Genomic DNA, 13,080 nt, shown 5'->3' on the forward strand with positions numbered 1-13,080 from the left:
CATACTACACTTCTACACCTTGCATGTAGATCTTGGAGCTGAGCCGTTGTGAATGACGAAGGCCAGTATTGAAGATGTACCTGTATTCCAAATATAAGCTACCAATTGTTCTTGGTAATTCAGGATTTGTACTCTGCTTATGTATATTCAAAAAGATTGTAAATCTAAATTTTTAATTGCTCATGACTTGTCGTACCATCCTTGGGGTAATTGTATGGATTTTTAGCTTATTAGTTATTGCTATTGATGATCTTTTGTTCGAATAGTATCATTCATTGTTTGGCTTATCTAGAACCTGAGAACTCACGATTATCACCAACTTTAAGCTAGCGTTTGGCCATAGATTTTCAAATTTGTTTTGAAAAATTTGATTTTGATGAAGTTTGGATGAAATTTGATTTAAAAAAGTAATTAAATAAGTGGAAAAAAATAAAGTAGCTTTTGACACGTGGCGCGCACGTACTACACATCCCACCACCACAAAACTGACTGAGTGTTATCAATGGGGTATTAAATTCACCCCAAACAAGAATATGAGGACATATGTGACCCGTAAAGTTAAGGTGTGTAAATGATTTTTCCCAACAAGTTTTATTGACAATTTATGTATTTTCTCTTTAATCCAATAAAATATCATCATGATAAATCTTCACATCTATCACGTGTTCATATCTTTTTTCTTCAAATTTTTCCATCTGACAAAAGCCGAGAAATGGTTTTAGAAAAAGCGTAATCAAAGGCAAAACATTTTCTACAACATGAAAACATTTTTCCCACCAAACCCACGGGGGCGCTTCTACTGGTTGTAGTTATTTCTTCTCTTTGGACTTTGGAATATCTCTATACAACAATGGCGGCATTCAGAAGGAACCGGGCATGTCAATCGCAACGAATATCCTAAAAAACCCTTACCGGAGCATCTTCAAAATTCGACAAGTCGTTAGCAGTGATGTCATCACCACCCACGTGGCCAAGTGGATGCAGGTAGCAAATTTCCTCAAAATATTTGTCAGAACAAAGTTGATGATTGAAGAAATTTTGCTTCACTTACCTGTTTACCACTTTTTCTTTCTTCTTTTTTGGTAAAGGTCAATTTGGAGTTGCATGTATCGGAATATTTGTTATGCCCTAGCTTATTGATACATAGATATCCAAATTAAAAAATTAACCTTTCTAAGTTTCAATGTTCTCCATTGTGATTGCGACCAACCAGACAAGTAGCTGAAAGTGATTAAGAGCATGCATTGTTGCTTTGCTTCACGTTTTTTTGTACTGAATAACCGTTTCCACAATTTACTCAACTTTTGAATTATATGCACTTTCCCTCACGTCAAAAGTACTTCTGAAACTCGAGACATAAGCAGAACTAAAGTAGATACTTGGAGGGGAACTCATAAACAAGTCTAATTTTAAAATAATTTAACTAAGGGGAGCATTTCTTTTATTATTATCTGAATTATAATTTTTCCCAAAGAAGAAAAAGGACTATCTTTTTTTGTTTATCCTCCTTTTATAGTCTTTTACCTATCTTGCCCTGGTAGGAGCACAACTTGTGATGTGTGGATTAGGTGCATGTTATAGGAACCTTACAAATCCAGGTATTTAAGTGGAGAAAGGGTAAAGAGGCGGACCAATTATCCACCGAGTTTCAAATCATGTGTCACTTGGCCTCATGAATTTCTCAGATATTACCTATCTTGTTTCAAGCTCATATAGTTATCAACGGGCAAATATGTATGTATGGGTAAGAATTGATCTCTAAAGTTATTATTAGGATGCTGTGTAAGTACTTTCATGGTAATTTTTGTATCAGTTGCAGAAACAAGCGGATGTTGAATATATATGCAAATTGCATCGTGATTATGCCTTGCGTATATCACATTTGAAACTTATATTGTAAATGAGTAAATCTTGTTTTAAACATATACTCAAAATTATTGCTCAAGTAAGGGATTTGTGCTTAAAGTTTCTGCTTGAATAAATGCTTAAGGAATGTATCTGAATGAAATTTACATTCTTCCTGTGCGTAACTGCATCCTACTTTTTCTGCTCATGCGGGACATTGCTTAGCTTCATTTGCTGTTATAAAAACAATGAGGATCTTGTATCCACAAAAGTAGATATTCAAGGATGAGAGTATTAGTGAAGATCTGATTCACTCTATTTTGCCGTTCTTTATGGTCCAGCCCTTCCCCGGACCCTGTGCATAGCGGGAGCTTAGTGCACCGGGCTGCCTTTTCTTCTTTTCTTTTTTTAATCATTGGAGATAAGTGTAGGAGAGAACTTGACAAAGCATTCGACTGTATGCCACCTGCATAAGTAAGAGAAATCGACTGATTGCTCAAAAAGCTTTTTCATGCAATATGGTATAAGGTAAAATGCAAAAGTTAATCTAAAATTTAGTTATGGAAAATACCAGGTGAAAAAATTAGTTATAGGAAAAACGGCCAGGATAATAAAGTTTGTGAAAACCAAAAGCTATTACCCAAGCAGCTAGCTATGTGTATTTTAGTATTTTATTTGAAGGAGATCTCTTTATAGTCTCTTTTAGTGATTTGAAGGGTTGAAAAGGAAACTAAAGGTTAATGACAGCAGATGAGAGTGCATGAAGCTAGAAAGGAAGCATTGATTAGAAATCAGATAAGCTGTATCTGCAGTATAATTTCTTTGACCGCTTGTAAGGTTATGCATGTGCAGATATTAATATGGCTGGAGTATTATTCCACTAAAGAAGAAATTAATTACTGATCAAATTTTTGCTTTATGGTTAAAGTGCCAATGAAGAAGAGTTGGTGTCATCGTAGAAGAGATTATAGCATAAGAGATTACTCCATCCAACTTTACTGTTCCCTTTGAAACAGAATCATGAAGATGATGTGAAGAAATAAGTAGCGATCTTTATAATTCTATACACAGAAAGAGATGAAAGTTTAGGTCAAAAGAACCACAGATCAAAGAAAAGATGGCGACATTTCCCTAGTCATTATATGAGGAGTCAGTCCAATGCCTTGCTCCATTATTTACGTATCTTATTAAGTGAGGTTGCTCAGTACCACATAAGGAGACTACAATCCATACTCCCAACTAATGAGAGATGCTTAACGACCCCTGCGTGCCTAGGGCTAGACATCTGGAGTATGGACAACATAACTTTGGGAGCCATCAGAATTGAGACGAGTCTAGTTGTGATATCATGTAAGAAAGGGGGGATTGGGGCTAATTTAACACGAAAACCCAGCTCATTAACCTTGAGGTGCGATTCACTAGTTGAACTGCGAAATTAGAGTTTACCATGTTCTTCTTGTATGTACTCTCTCAGCTTCCGAAAGCGAGACTAATCTGTAAAAACTGAAGGCTATCCTGAAGGGAATTACCTCACTTCAAATTTCTCCATTCACAGGATGCATAGATGGGACCTAGATGGAGATTGAGCTGTAAGTTCAGTTTCATGGGGAATATGGCAGTGATATAGAGGAACAAGAGCATGCATGTTTGGAATGCCTAAAGCCTCTGTGTTTGCTAGAATTGTTGCTAGAATCCAGTAGGAAAAGAATTTTTTCTCTGATGGAAGTTCAACAACAGTTTTAGCATATGAATCAACTACATACCACCTGCCATTATTGCCAGGAATTATTTTCCTGCTGGATTCCAGCAGCAATTCTAGAAAGTACAGCATCTCCTGTCATACCAAATATGCATGCTCCTTGTTCCTCCGTATCACTACCTCACTTTCCATGGAACTGGACTTATAGCCCAATCTCTATCCAGATTCCATCCATGTATCATATGAATGGAGCAATTGGAAGTGAGGTAATTCCCTTCAGGAAAGCTTGCATCTTGTTCTAATTCTTCAACTCGCCTTCAAAAGTTTCTATTTAATGGAGTATCAATTACGTGGGCCAGAGAGGAGAAAAGATAAAACTCTTTGGGAAAAGAAGATAGATGAGATTGAGATTGTGATAGCGAATAAGGAAGATTCTTGTACTAGATTCTGTTATTGGTGAAGGATAGATCTCTATGCTTCCTATATTTGATTTCAAGCAAGGTTGGTTGAGAAGTTCCATGTAGAACTAGGATTCCGGAAAGCACAGTACTCTCTATCTTGGTTCATAGTTGATAAGAGATATTAGATCTATTCAGATTCAACACAGAAAATCAGAAATCACATGAAGAGGCCAAAGAAGATTTAGAAAGTTAGAAGAGGGAAATGGAGAGTGGGGCGGCGTATTAGGGTAAAGAAACTGAGAATCCATCACCATAATTCACAGATAACACAATATATTTATATGCAAGCCAGGAGTAAATTGGTAAAATCACATACAAAAAAAATAAATATCTTCAACCCTAAGTAGGTGAATGGGCTATTGGGCTGAATGGACCGAGTGGGCTGCGCCTGGATCAGGCAGAAATGAATGTGGCGCAACTCATCCGTTAAGGTACCCATTTTCCCTGACAGAAATGTTTTCTTTATCAGTTTTGCAATTAACTTCTATTCTATCTTTGACTTCCATTAGTCTTTGCTATATCCGTATCCATTCTTCTTTTCTCTAGATATGAGTTGACACAATACTTATTTGCTTTGACGAATGAGCCCTATAGCGGATTATCGTTCTTAGTTTCCAGTATACCTTACTGCCTAAATTAGTCGATTATCCTTTAAGGTCCTAAACTCAACTTCTTCTGTGGTCGGGTAGCATATCTTGTTAAAAGAACTCCAACAATCACTACTAGCAAGAAATCTCCAATGGAATTGATTAATAAAGTTCCACGTACCAAAGCTCAGGGCAGGATACAGCCTGTGAAGGAGGTAACAGTGTTGGTTTTAAAAAAAATGTTTATCAGTTGCTTAAAGATAATTCTGTTACAAATCCATATTCTCTTTTCTTCTGATACAGATACTAATCCTGCTCTTAGGCATTCAATTGAGTTTATATGCCTTGATCTGGAAGAGCATGCAGTATGCAAGTACTGTGGTTTACGCTATGTTCAAGATCGTCACCTCTAGAGCTACATAACGGAACTTCCTGAATTTGCAAAGAAGAGCCTTCTTCATTTATAAGCAAGCAGCTGTGATGGTTATTATGTTTAGTTCCCAAGCTATCATTTAATACTTAGCATCTATGGTGCAACAACTATTATGCTTCAATGGTAGTGCTAGAAAAAGGTATTCTCTATGCCTCAAAGCTATTTCATTCTTTATTGCTCAGTCAGGACTTACCTTCTCTCATATAATTTAAGAATCACAATTTTAATTAGATTTATCTTTTATTTTGGGCGAGGGTGTTTTGTTTTGTCTAACTAAACCCATCTTTTGAGTGCTTTCAATTTTCCATTCTACCTAGAAAAATATGTTTTAAGTGTAAGAATAAGAGTAAGACTCTTTAGGTGGGAGTTATTAAAGTCTCTGATGATCGAGTTCCGAGAAATAATTATAGGTAGCACCTTCGGAAAACTACTGAGGTTGATAGCATGTGTTATCTCTTCATTTGATAAATTGGCACTGTCGCACAAACCAGAAATGCACATTAATTTTTGTAGATTTTGTTTAAATGCTTTGTTACATTTATTTAATGCTGCAATATATTGTTTTCCTTCTATAGAAGTGGATTATGTATCTGACTATCTGTCAAACGTGATGAGTATATGTAGAGTCAAAGCCCCTCACCATTAGGGCTACCTATCAAGTAATAACCTTTACACAAGCAAGAATAAAACAGAAAGCCCCATCCTATGCCTTTGGGTAGATTGTTCTTGTGGTAATATCACACGTTTTTGAAGCATTGAATCCATTTTGTTCGGAATAGATCTAATAGGTTTTGATCTTGCATTAACCACTGCCACTTATTAGACTTAGGATTTAAGGGAAATCGGTATACCTGGTCTAACCATACACATCGTAGGAATGGACTTATTCTAGAACGACTCGATCATTGCTTTGCTAATGAGGCTTGGTTAGAAAATTATCCTGACTCTATTGTTGTGCATCTTCCAAAAACATATTCCGGTCATAATCCCCTGCTATTCACTGTTACACCCTCACATAGGCGCATCTCCAAAAGATCCTTCCGTCTAGAAAGTTTTTGGTGTACACACCCCGAGTCGCAAATCTCCTGCATGGTAGTTGGTGTAATAAAAATTTGGCGGAAGCCAATGCTTGTTTTCACCAAAAAATTGGGGTATGGAATAGGCTTAACTTTGCAACCTTTTTGGCAACAAAAACAGAATTCTTTCTAGGTTAAGAGGCATCAATAACTCCTCCCACTACCCCTACAGCCAATTCCTTAGAGAATTAGAAAATAATCTCATTAATGAGATTATAACAACATCCTCAAGATGGTGGAAGATTATTGGAAGTTGCGCTCTCGTATTAATTGGATTAATGATGGAGATGCCAACACCAAATTCTTCCACGTTTCTGTTATCAATACGCGTAGGAACAACCGTATATCGTTCTTTAAGGATGATCATGGCAATTGGATCACCAATCATGAAAAACTCCTTAGCCATACCCTGCACTATTTCCAAAGTATTTTCACCATTGATCATTACTCCTCCCCTCGACTGAATTTGAACACCCCTCCCACTGCCTTCACTAACATTGACCTCTCATGCCTTGATTGTCTCCTTTGTGATTACGAGGTTATTAAGACACTCTTTTCATTCAAACCTTTCAAAGCTCCATGGCCCGATGGTTTTCATCCATTCTTCTACCAATGACACTAGAATGTGGTTGGAAAATCTATCCTTGGATACTGCCACAAATACTTTGATTCTCTATCCATCACCGATTCCGTCAACAACACTTTCCTCTGTTTGGTGCCTAAATTCTACAATGCTAATAATCTAAATAACTTCCTCCCGATAGGTCTTTGCAACATTATTGACAAAGTGATCACTGGGGTCATGGTGAATTGTATCAAGCCCTTTCTTCATAAATTGATCAGCCTCTGTCAATCCAGCTTCCTACAAGGGCAGCGTACACCATTATTATCCAAGAAGTTATCTACCACTTCAACTCTACCAATGGCGCTAAGGGCAAGTTAATCCTCAAAATTGATTTGGAAAAGGCATTCGATAGGCTTGAATGGCCTTTTATACGTAGAGCTCTTACTCATTTCAAAATTCCCCCCAAAATCACTAAACTCATAATGAGTTGTGTATCCAGCAACAGCATTGCTATCCTTGTTAATGGTTCCCCCATAAAATTCTTCAAACCCACTAAGGACATTCGTCAAGGAGATCCTATGTCCCCATATCTATCTTATGTAGGGAGCTGCTCTCAGTCTGCATAGACCATCAAGTATATCTTATGGCTTGGGATCCAATCTCCCTAATAAGAAAAGTCCTCAACTGTCTCATTTTATTTTTTGCCGACAACCTCACGCTAATGGCTCATGCTAATATGAAATCAGTTGACACGACTAATCACGGTCTCAATGATTTTTGTTCCCTTTCGGGACAAAATTAACACCTTTAAGTCTAGACTTGTAAAAGGGTAGCCTAGTGCACTAAGCTCTCACTATGCGCGGGATCCGAGGAAGGGCCGGACTACAAGGGTCTATTGTATGCAGCCTTACCCTGCATTTCTGCAACAGGCTGTTTCCACAGCTTGAACCCGTAACCTCCTGGTCACATGGCAGCAACTTTACCAGTTACGCCAAGACTCCCTTCTCAGCTTTGCCAGTATTCTCCAAAACTGCCCTTCTTTGATTAAATCCTCCATCCCAACTTTTTAATATCACCCCTACGGACTCTTTTGGTAAATACCTAGGTTTTTCAATCCTAAACCATAAGCCCAAGCCAGCTGATTTTCAACACATAATTGATAATATGAGGAACAAACTCGCCAGTTGGACCAACTTCCTCTCACTAGCAGGAAGAGCCACTCTTGCAGAAACTACCCTCAATGCTATTCCTATCCATGCCATGCAATGCATACATATATTTCCCCAAAAATGTCTATAAGACCATAGACAAAATCCAACGTGACTTCATTTGGGGTTCAAATACTACTCGCAAAATGGTTCACTGCCTAAGCTGGGATAAGATTACTCTACCTAAAGACCATGGAGGTCTAGGTCTCCACAAATCCATCCATAAGAACACTGCCTTCTGGCTAGCCTCATTTGGAGGCTATTTACCCACCCTTGTTCATTATGGGTTACTGTCTCGGTAGTAGGGAAAACTTTTCCAACTGTTCATTTATCTGGCAGAATATTGTCCATGGTTGGAAAGTTTGCGCGCAAGGCTTGGGCTGTCTGAGTAATGGCAAACACATTAGCCTGCATCATTCCTCCTGGATTCCAAATACACCTCCCCTTCGTTCCATCATACAACGTCCCTTTACGGAATCTACTGAACAACAAAAAGTGGCAGACCTTTGGTATGTTGAAAACTGAGATTGCCAAAAATTGTCTCTTCACCTCCCAGATGAAATTAGTCAAAAAATCTCTAAACTCTCTATATCCACTAATCAAAGCCAACCTGATATTCCCATATGGCTTCCCAGCCCAAATGGCATTTTCAACTCCAGATCTTATAACATTATTAATCCACAACCACTGCCTACTGCCAATTTCCAATGGTTTTGGAAACTTGCTACCTTGAGTAAAATCCGATTCTTTATTTGCCAATGCTAACATGATTGTCTCCCTACTAGAAAATATCTTCATCACCTGCATTAACGTCCCTCTCACATGCCCCATTTGCAATAACGCCAAGGAATCTACTTATCATATCTTCATCCAATGCCCTATCGCGCAACAATTCTCGGAACAGGTGGGAATTGACAATTCCATATTCCTCAATCATCAAGATTCTGTTGGGATATATACTATTAACCATGAATTTTGGTTTGGATATAATATTATTATGGAACAATTGCTTATTCAGTTTTAATAAAGTTTTAAATAGATCATATATTCGTCTGTGTCATTTACTTATATAGTAGATGATTTAGTGTATAGAGTTTAGCTGATACACGGAAGATTAAATCATCGGTTCTTATAAGTATAAAGATCATGTTCACAATCTAATGATGGAATTGGACAAACCATCATGAATGATTGTAGCACAAGATTAAAGATAATTTATCTTGATTATGGGAATGGTTTAATTCCAACTTCTTGTGCTAGTACATTTTGTATTGTATTGAACGGACCAAGTAAAGATAAGTATTTTATACTGACTTAATAAAATAAACTCTCTAGCCATTAAATGTACTTATACTCTTAATCTTGATATAATTATTATTAGCTGTGCATATTATTATTGTTTTGATTTATTAAAAGGCGAGATTCTTTCGTGGGTCAATAAGCATGGTAAATTGGACAATAATAATATACATTGGCAAAGTAATAGTTAGTTAATGGAATCCATGTCTCGGTCTAGAGATTGATGATACACCTTTATAAAAGCTTATAAGTTTTCATGTGTAAACCCTGCAGGTGGATTTTGTATCCGTCACATGAAATAAGTTAAGCGAAAGTCTAAAGGAAATAATCAATGAATTAAATTGTTAGTAATTTAATTTATTTGATTAGTATCTGAATCTTAACATGGGGAGTTAAATAAGATTTAATGGAAGAATTTCGAAATTGAACTGAAGAGTGCATTACGATTTTCTAGTGGAATAATTCGTAATTTATTATGGTAGTATTAATTCGGATATTTCGAATTAAGTCCATAATAGGAAGCCTCATTAATTAAATACTGCGGTCCCTGCTGTGCCCGAATAATTAGGAATTAAATGGAATTCTATTTCTTGGTGGAAAAGGAAGACCCAACAGGTTTAGGAAAAGGGTTTTAAACCCTAAAACCTGTGGCTATATAAAGAAGTCTTATTCCATAAGGAGGCAAGGTTTTTACTACATGCTTTTCCTAGGAAAAATTCGCCCACACGAATTTCGCTACTTCCAGGCATTATTCGGGTCACACAGCAGAAGACTGTGGAACTGGAGGATGATCTCGTGGACGGTTTCGTTCTTGCTTGGAGGCTTCTCGCGATCGCGGTCACGCTTCAAGAGATAAGTATCGATTTTATGTTCGATTAAAATCTGTGATTATGTGTTGTCTATATTACATGCAAGTGATCCTGGCTATTTGCTTCCGCTGTTCATACCTGTTATCCATCAGATTCCTGGCTAATAATTCTTCGTGATCTTTAATCTCCTCTCGGAACGGTGCTACTTGATTGGATCAACTTCTTCCCCTTCTCATTATGGCACCTCTGGTTAAACCGTAATAACAATATCTTCAATAACTTAACCAACACCTTGCCTTCTTCACTTGTATTCAACCGCTCGTTGGAATTTAAATAACTCAAATCCACCCGCCAAAACTCCAACAACCAGTTGTCCATCCTCATTATTTGGTTCCCCCCTCCCTTAGTAACTCTTAAGCTTAAAATTGACGGATCATTTAAAAACTCTCAACTTCTTGGTGGGCTTATAGGAGTTGTTAGAAACTCGGAAGGTAATTGGATCGTAGGTGCTGCAATGGCTGTTTATGCTTACAATGCTACTCATATGGAATTGCTGGCACTCAAACAGGGACTGTAACTGGCAGTGGAGCATCACCTTTCATCACTAATAATCGAAACAGACTCTACAGATGTAACTCAGCTTCTGGAGCATACATATGATTTTATAATCTCCGAATGCAGGTTCCTGTTGAAGAAACTGGGGAATCTAGTGATCCACCTCTGCTTCCGTGAGGGCAATAAAGTGGCAAACATTTTGGCTCAACAAGCATCTAAGGGAGTTCTATCCAACCATCAGCCTATCTTCTCATCTCCGCTGCACTATGTTGATAAGGAAATGCAGGCTGACCAGGAAGGAATGGGCACTACTAATAACTATCTCTACTTGTAGTAATCTGTCTAGTTTTTTTAACTTAAGTGTACTTAGTGACCCTAACGTGAATGGTCACCACTCTACTAATGTAATGACTGTTTTTTATACATATATATATCCTTTCTACCAAAAAAGAAAAAAAGAAGCATCCATTTTGTTAATGCACGAGCTCAGCCACTGCTTTGCTGCTGCAAGTCTGCATTTCTCAGTTTAGCCAAACAGAAATATTAATGAAATACAGTTTTTTTTCCTTTTATTTTCTGCTTCCGTTCTCTAGCCGGGGGTCTATTGGAAACAACCTTTTCTGCTCTTCCAGGGATAGGGGTAAGGCTACGTACATCTTACCTTCCGCAGACCCAACTTGTGAGAAACTGCTGGGTTTGTTGTTGTTGCTGTTGTTGTTTCTTTTATTTTCTGTTTGAATAACTTAGAAGGTACTTAATTTAGTGGATATGTTTTTTTTTTTAATTTTTTGAATTTTAGTTTTAACCTTTTCTTTTAATATCACGATAGTTTTCCTTCTATTTTCTAACGGTATCGTACTCACTGTGCTTGAAAATACAATATGCGATTGTCACTTAATAAGGAGTTTGCTCCAGCCTCCAACAATTTGCTGTCATTTTCGCTAGCTAAGCACGAAGAGAACCTCAATCCTCATTAGTTATGACCAAATATTGATTTCGAAAAAAAGTAAAAGTTTTTCAAAAAAAAAAGTAAAAAAATTCTTATGTCCAAACGGGCTCTAAATGTGGATCCATTTTTATCTCTACATTATTCGGGCGAACGGCACAAATAGCCACTAAAAGCTGTGGCTTTTATTTTAAAGCCACTGCTTTCAATGTATTTAGACTTTAGCCACTTCTTTTAAAAAATTTATACCTGACTAGACGAAAATACCCTTCTGGTATAACTTATACCTACGCTATCAACACAAGCAGCAGTTACACAAAGAGAAGAAGCGAGCAACAGCAGCAGCGACGATCAACTGAGGACGAACCACCATTTCTCTTCCCGATTTCAAAAATTCAGCAATCTAATCCAAAAAAACAACATAGATAAACAGTAAGTTGTAATTTCATGTGTTTCTATCAATTTTTATTTCGCTATAGTTATACTTTTTTAGATCTGTATTGATTTGATTATATATTAGATAAGAATTTGATTTTTTTGAATTTCTGGATTGATAAATTTATAGACACCGCCTCCTATGATAATTCTGTATTCCGGACATAGTGTCTTCATTCTGGAAATTGAATTCAAAAAAATAAGAACACTATGTCCTTAACTTTGATTCTACTGGCCTCATTTTGCAAATTAAATAAAAAAACTTAAGGACAAAATGTCCTTCACTTTGTTGTTGTTCTTCTGTATACAAAGACCTGTAGCTTGAGTTTCAAATTGTATGCGTTTAATTTCTGGTTCAAATGTTAAGGACTGACAGTCCTTAACTCTTAAATACATGTTTAAATGTTAAGGACTAGCAGTCCTTAACTTTTAATTCCATGTTTAAATGTTAAAGGACAGACAGTCCTTAGCTTTTAATTTCTGGTTCAAAAGTTAAGGACTGGTAGTCCTTAACTTTTAATTCCATGTTTAAAACTTAAGGACTGACAATCCTTAACTTTTAATTTTAATTCCATGTTTAAATGTTAAAGGACAGACAGTCCTTAGCTTTTAATTTCTGGTTCAAAAGTTAAGGACTAGTAGTCCTTAACTTTTAATTCCATGTTTAAAACTTAAGGACACACATTCCTTAGCTTTTAATTTCTGGTTCAAAAGTTAAGGACTAGTAGTCCTTAACTTTTAATTCCATGTTTAAAACTTAAGGACTGACAGTCCTTAACTTTTAATTTTAATTCCATGTTTAATTGTTAAACGACAGACAGTCGTTAGCTTTTAATTTCTGGTTCAAAAGTTAAGGACTAGCAATCCTTAAGTTTTAATTCCATGTTTAAATGTTAAGGACTGACAGTCTTTAACTTTTAATTCCATGTTTAAATATTAAAGGACAGACAATCCTTAACTTTTAATTTCTGGTTCAAAAGTTAAGGACTAGAAATCCTTAAGTTTTAATTACATGTTTAAATGTTAAGGACTGACAGTCCTTAACTTTTAATTCCATGTTTAAATGTTAAAGTACAGACAGTCCTTAGCTTTTAATTTCTGGTTCAAAAGTTAAGGACTAACAATCCTTAAGTTTTAATTCCATGTTTAAATGTTAAGGACT

At 36.6% G+C, this 13,080-nt stretch overlaps 1 long non-coding RNA gene across 4 annotated transcripts; it reads left to right on the plus strand.

Moving 5' to 3' along the window:
- Positions 1 to 674: 674 nt before the first annotated feature.
- On the plus strand, positions 675 to 11,109 carry LOC107792666 (uncharacterized). Of its 4 annotated transcripts, none has more exons than XR_012694225.1 (4): positions 675 to 984; positions 4,662 to 4,807; positions 4,896 to 5,164; positions 9,884 to 11,109. It is a non-coding gene; the product is annotated as an uncharacterized LOC107792666 (long non-coding RNA). The 4 variants fall into 4 exon arrangements; XR_001649592.2 differs by having other exon boundaries at positions 677 to 984; positions 4,695 to 4,807; XR_012694223.1 differs by having other exon boundaries at positions 677 to 984; positions 4,695 to 4,807; positions 9,919 to 11,109.
- The last annotated feature ends 1,971 nt before the right edge of the window (positions 11,110 to 13,080 follow it).

The sequence above is a fragment of the Nicotiana tabacum genome, chromosome 8, assembly GCF_000715075.1.
Source record: "Nicotiana tabacum cultivar K326 chromosome 8, ASM71507v2, whole genome shotgun sequence".
NCBI classification, from domain to species: Eukaryota; Viridiplantae; Streptophyta; class Magnoliopsida; order Solanales; family Solanaceae; genus Nicotiana; species Nicotiana tabacum.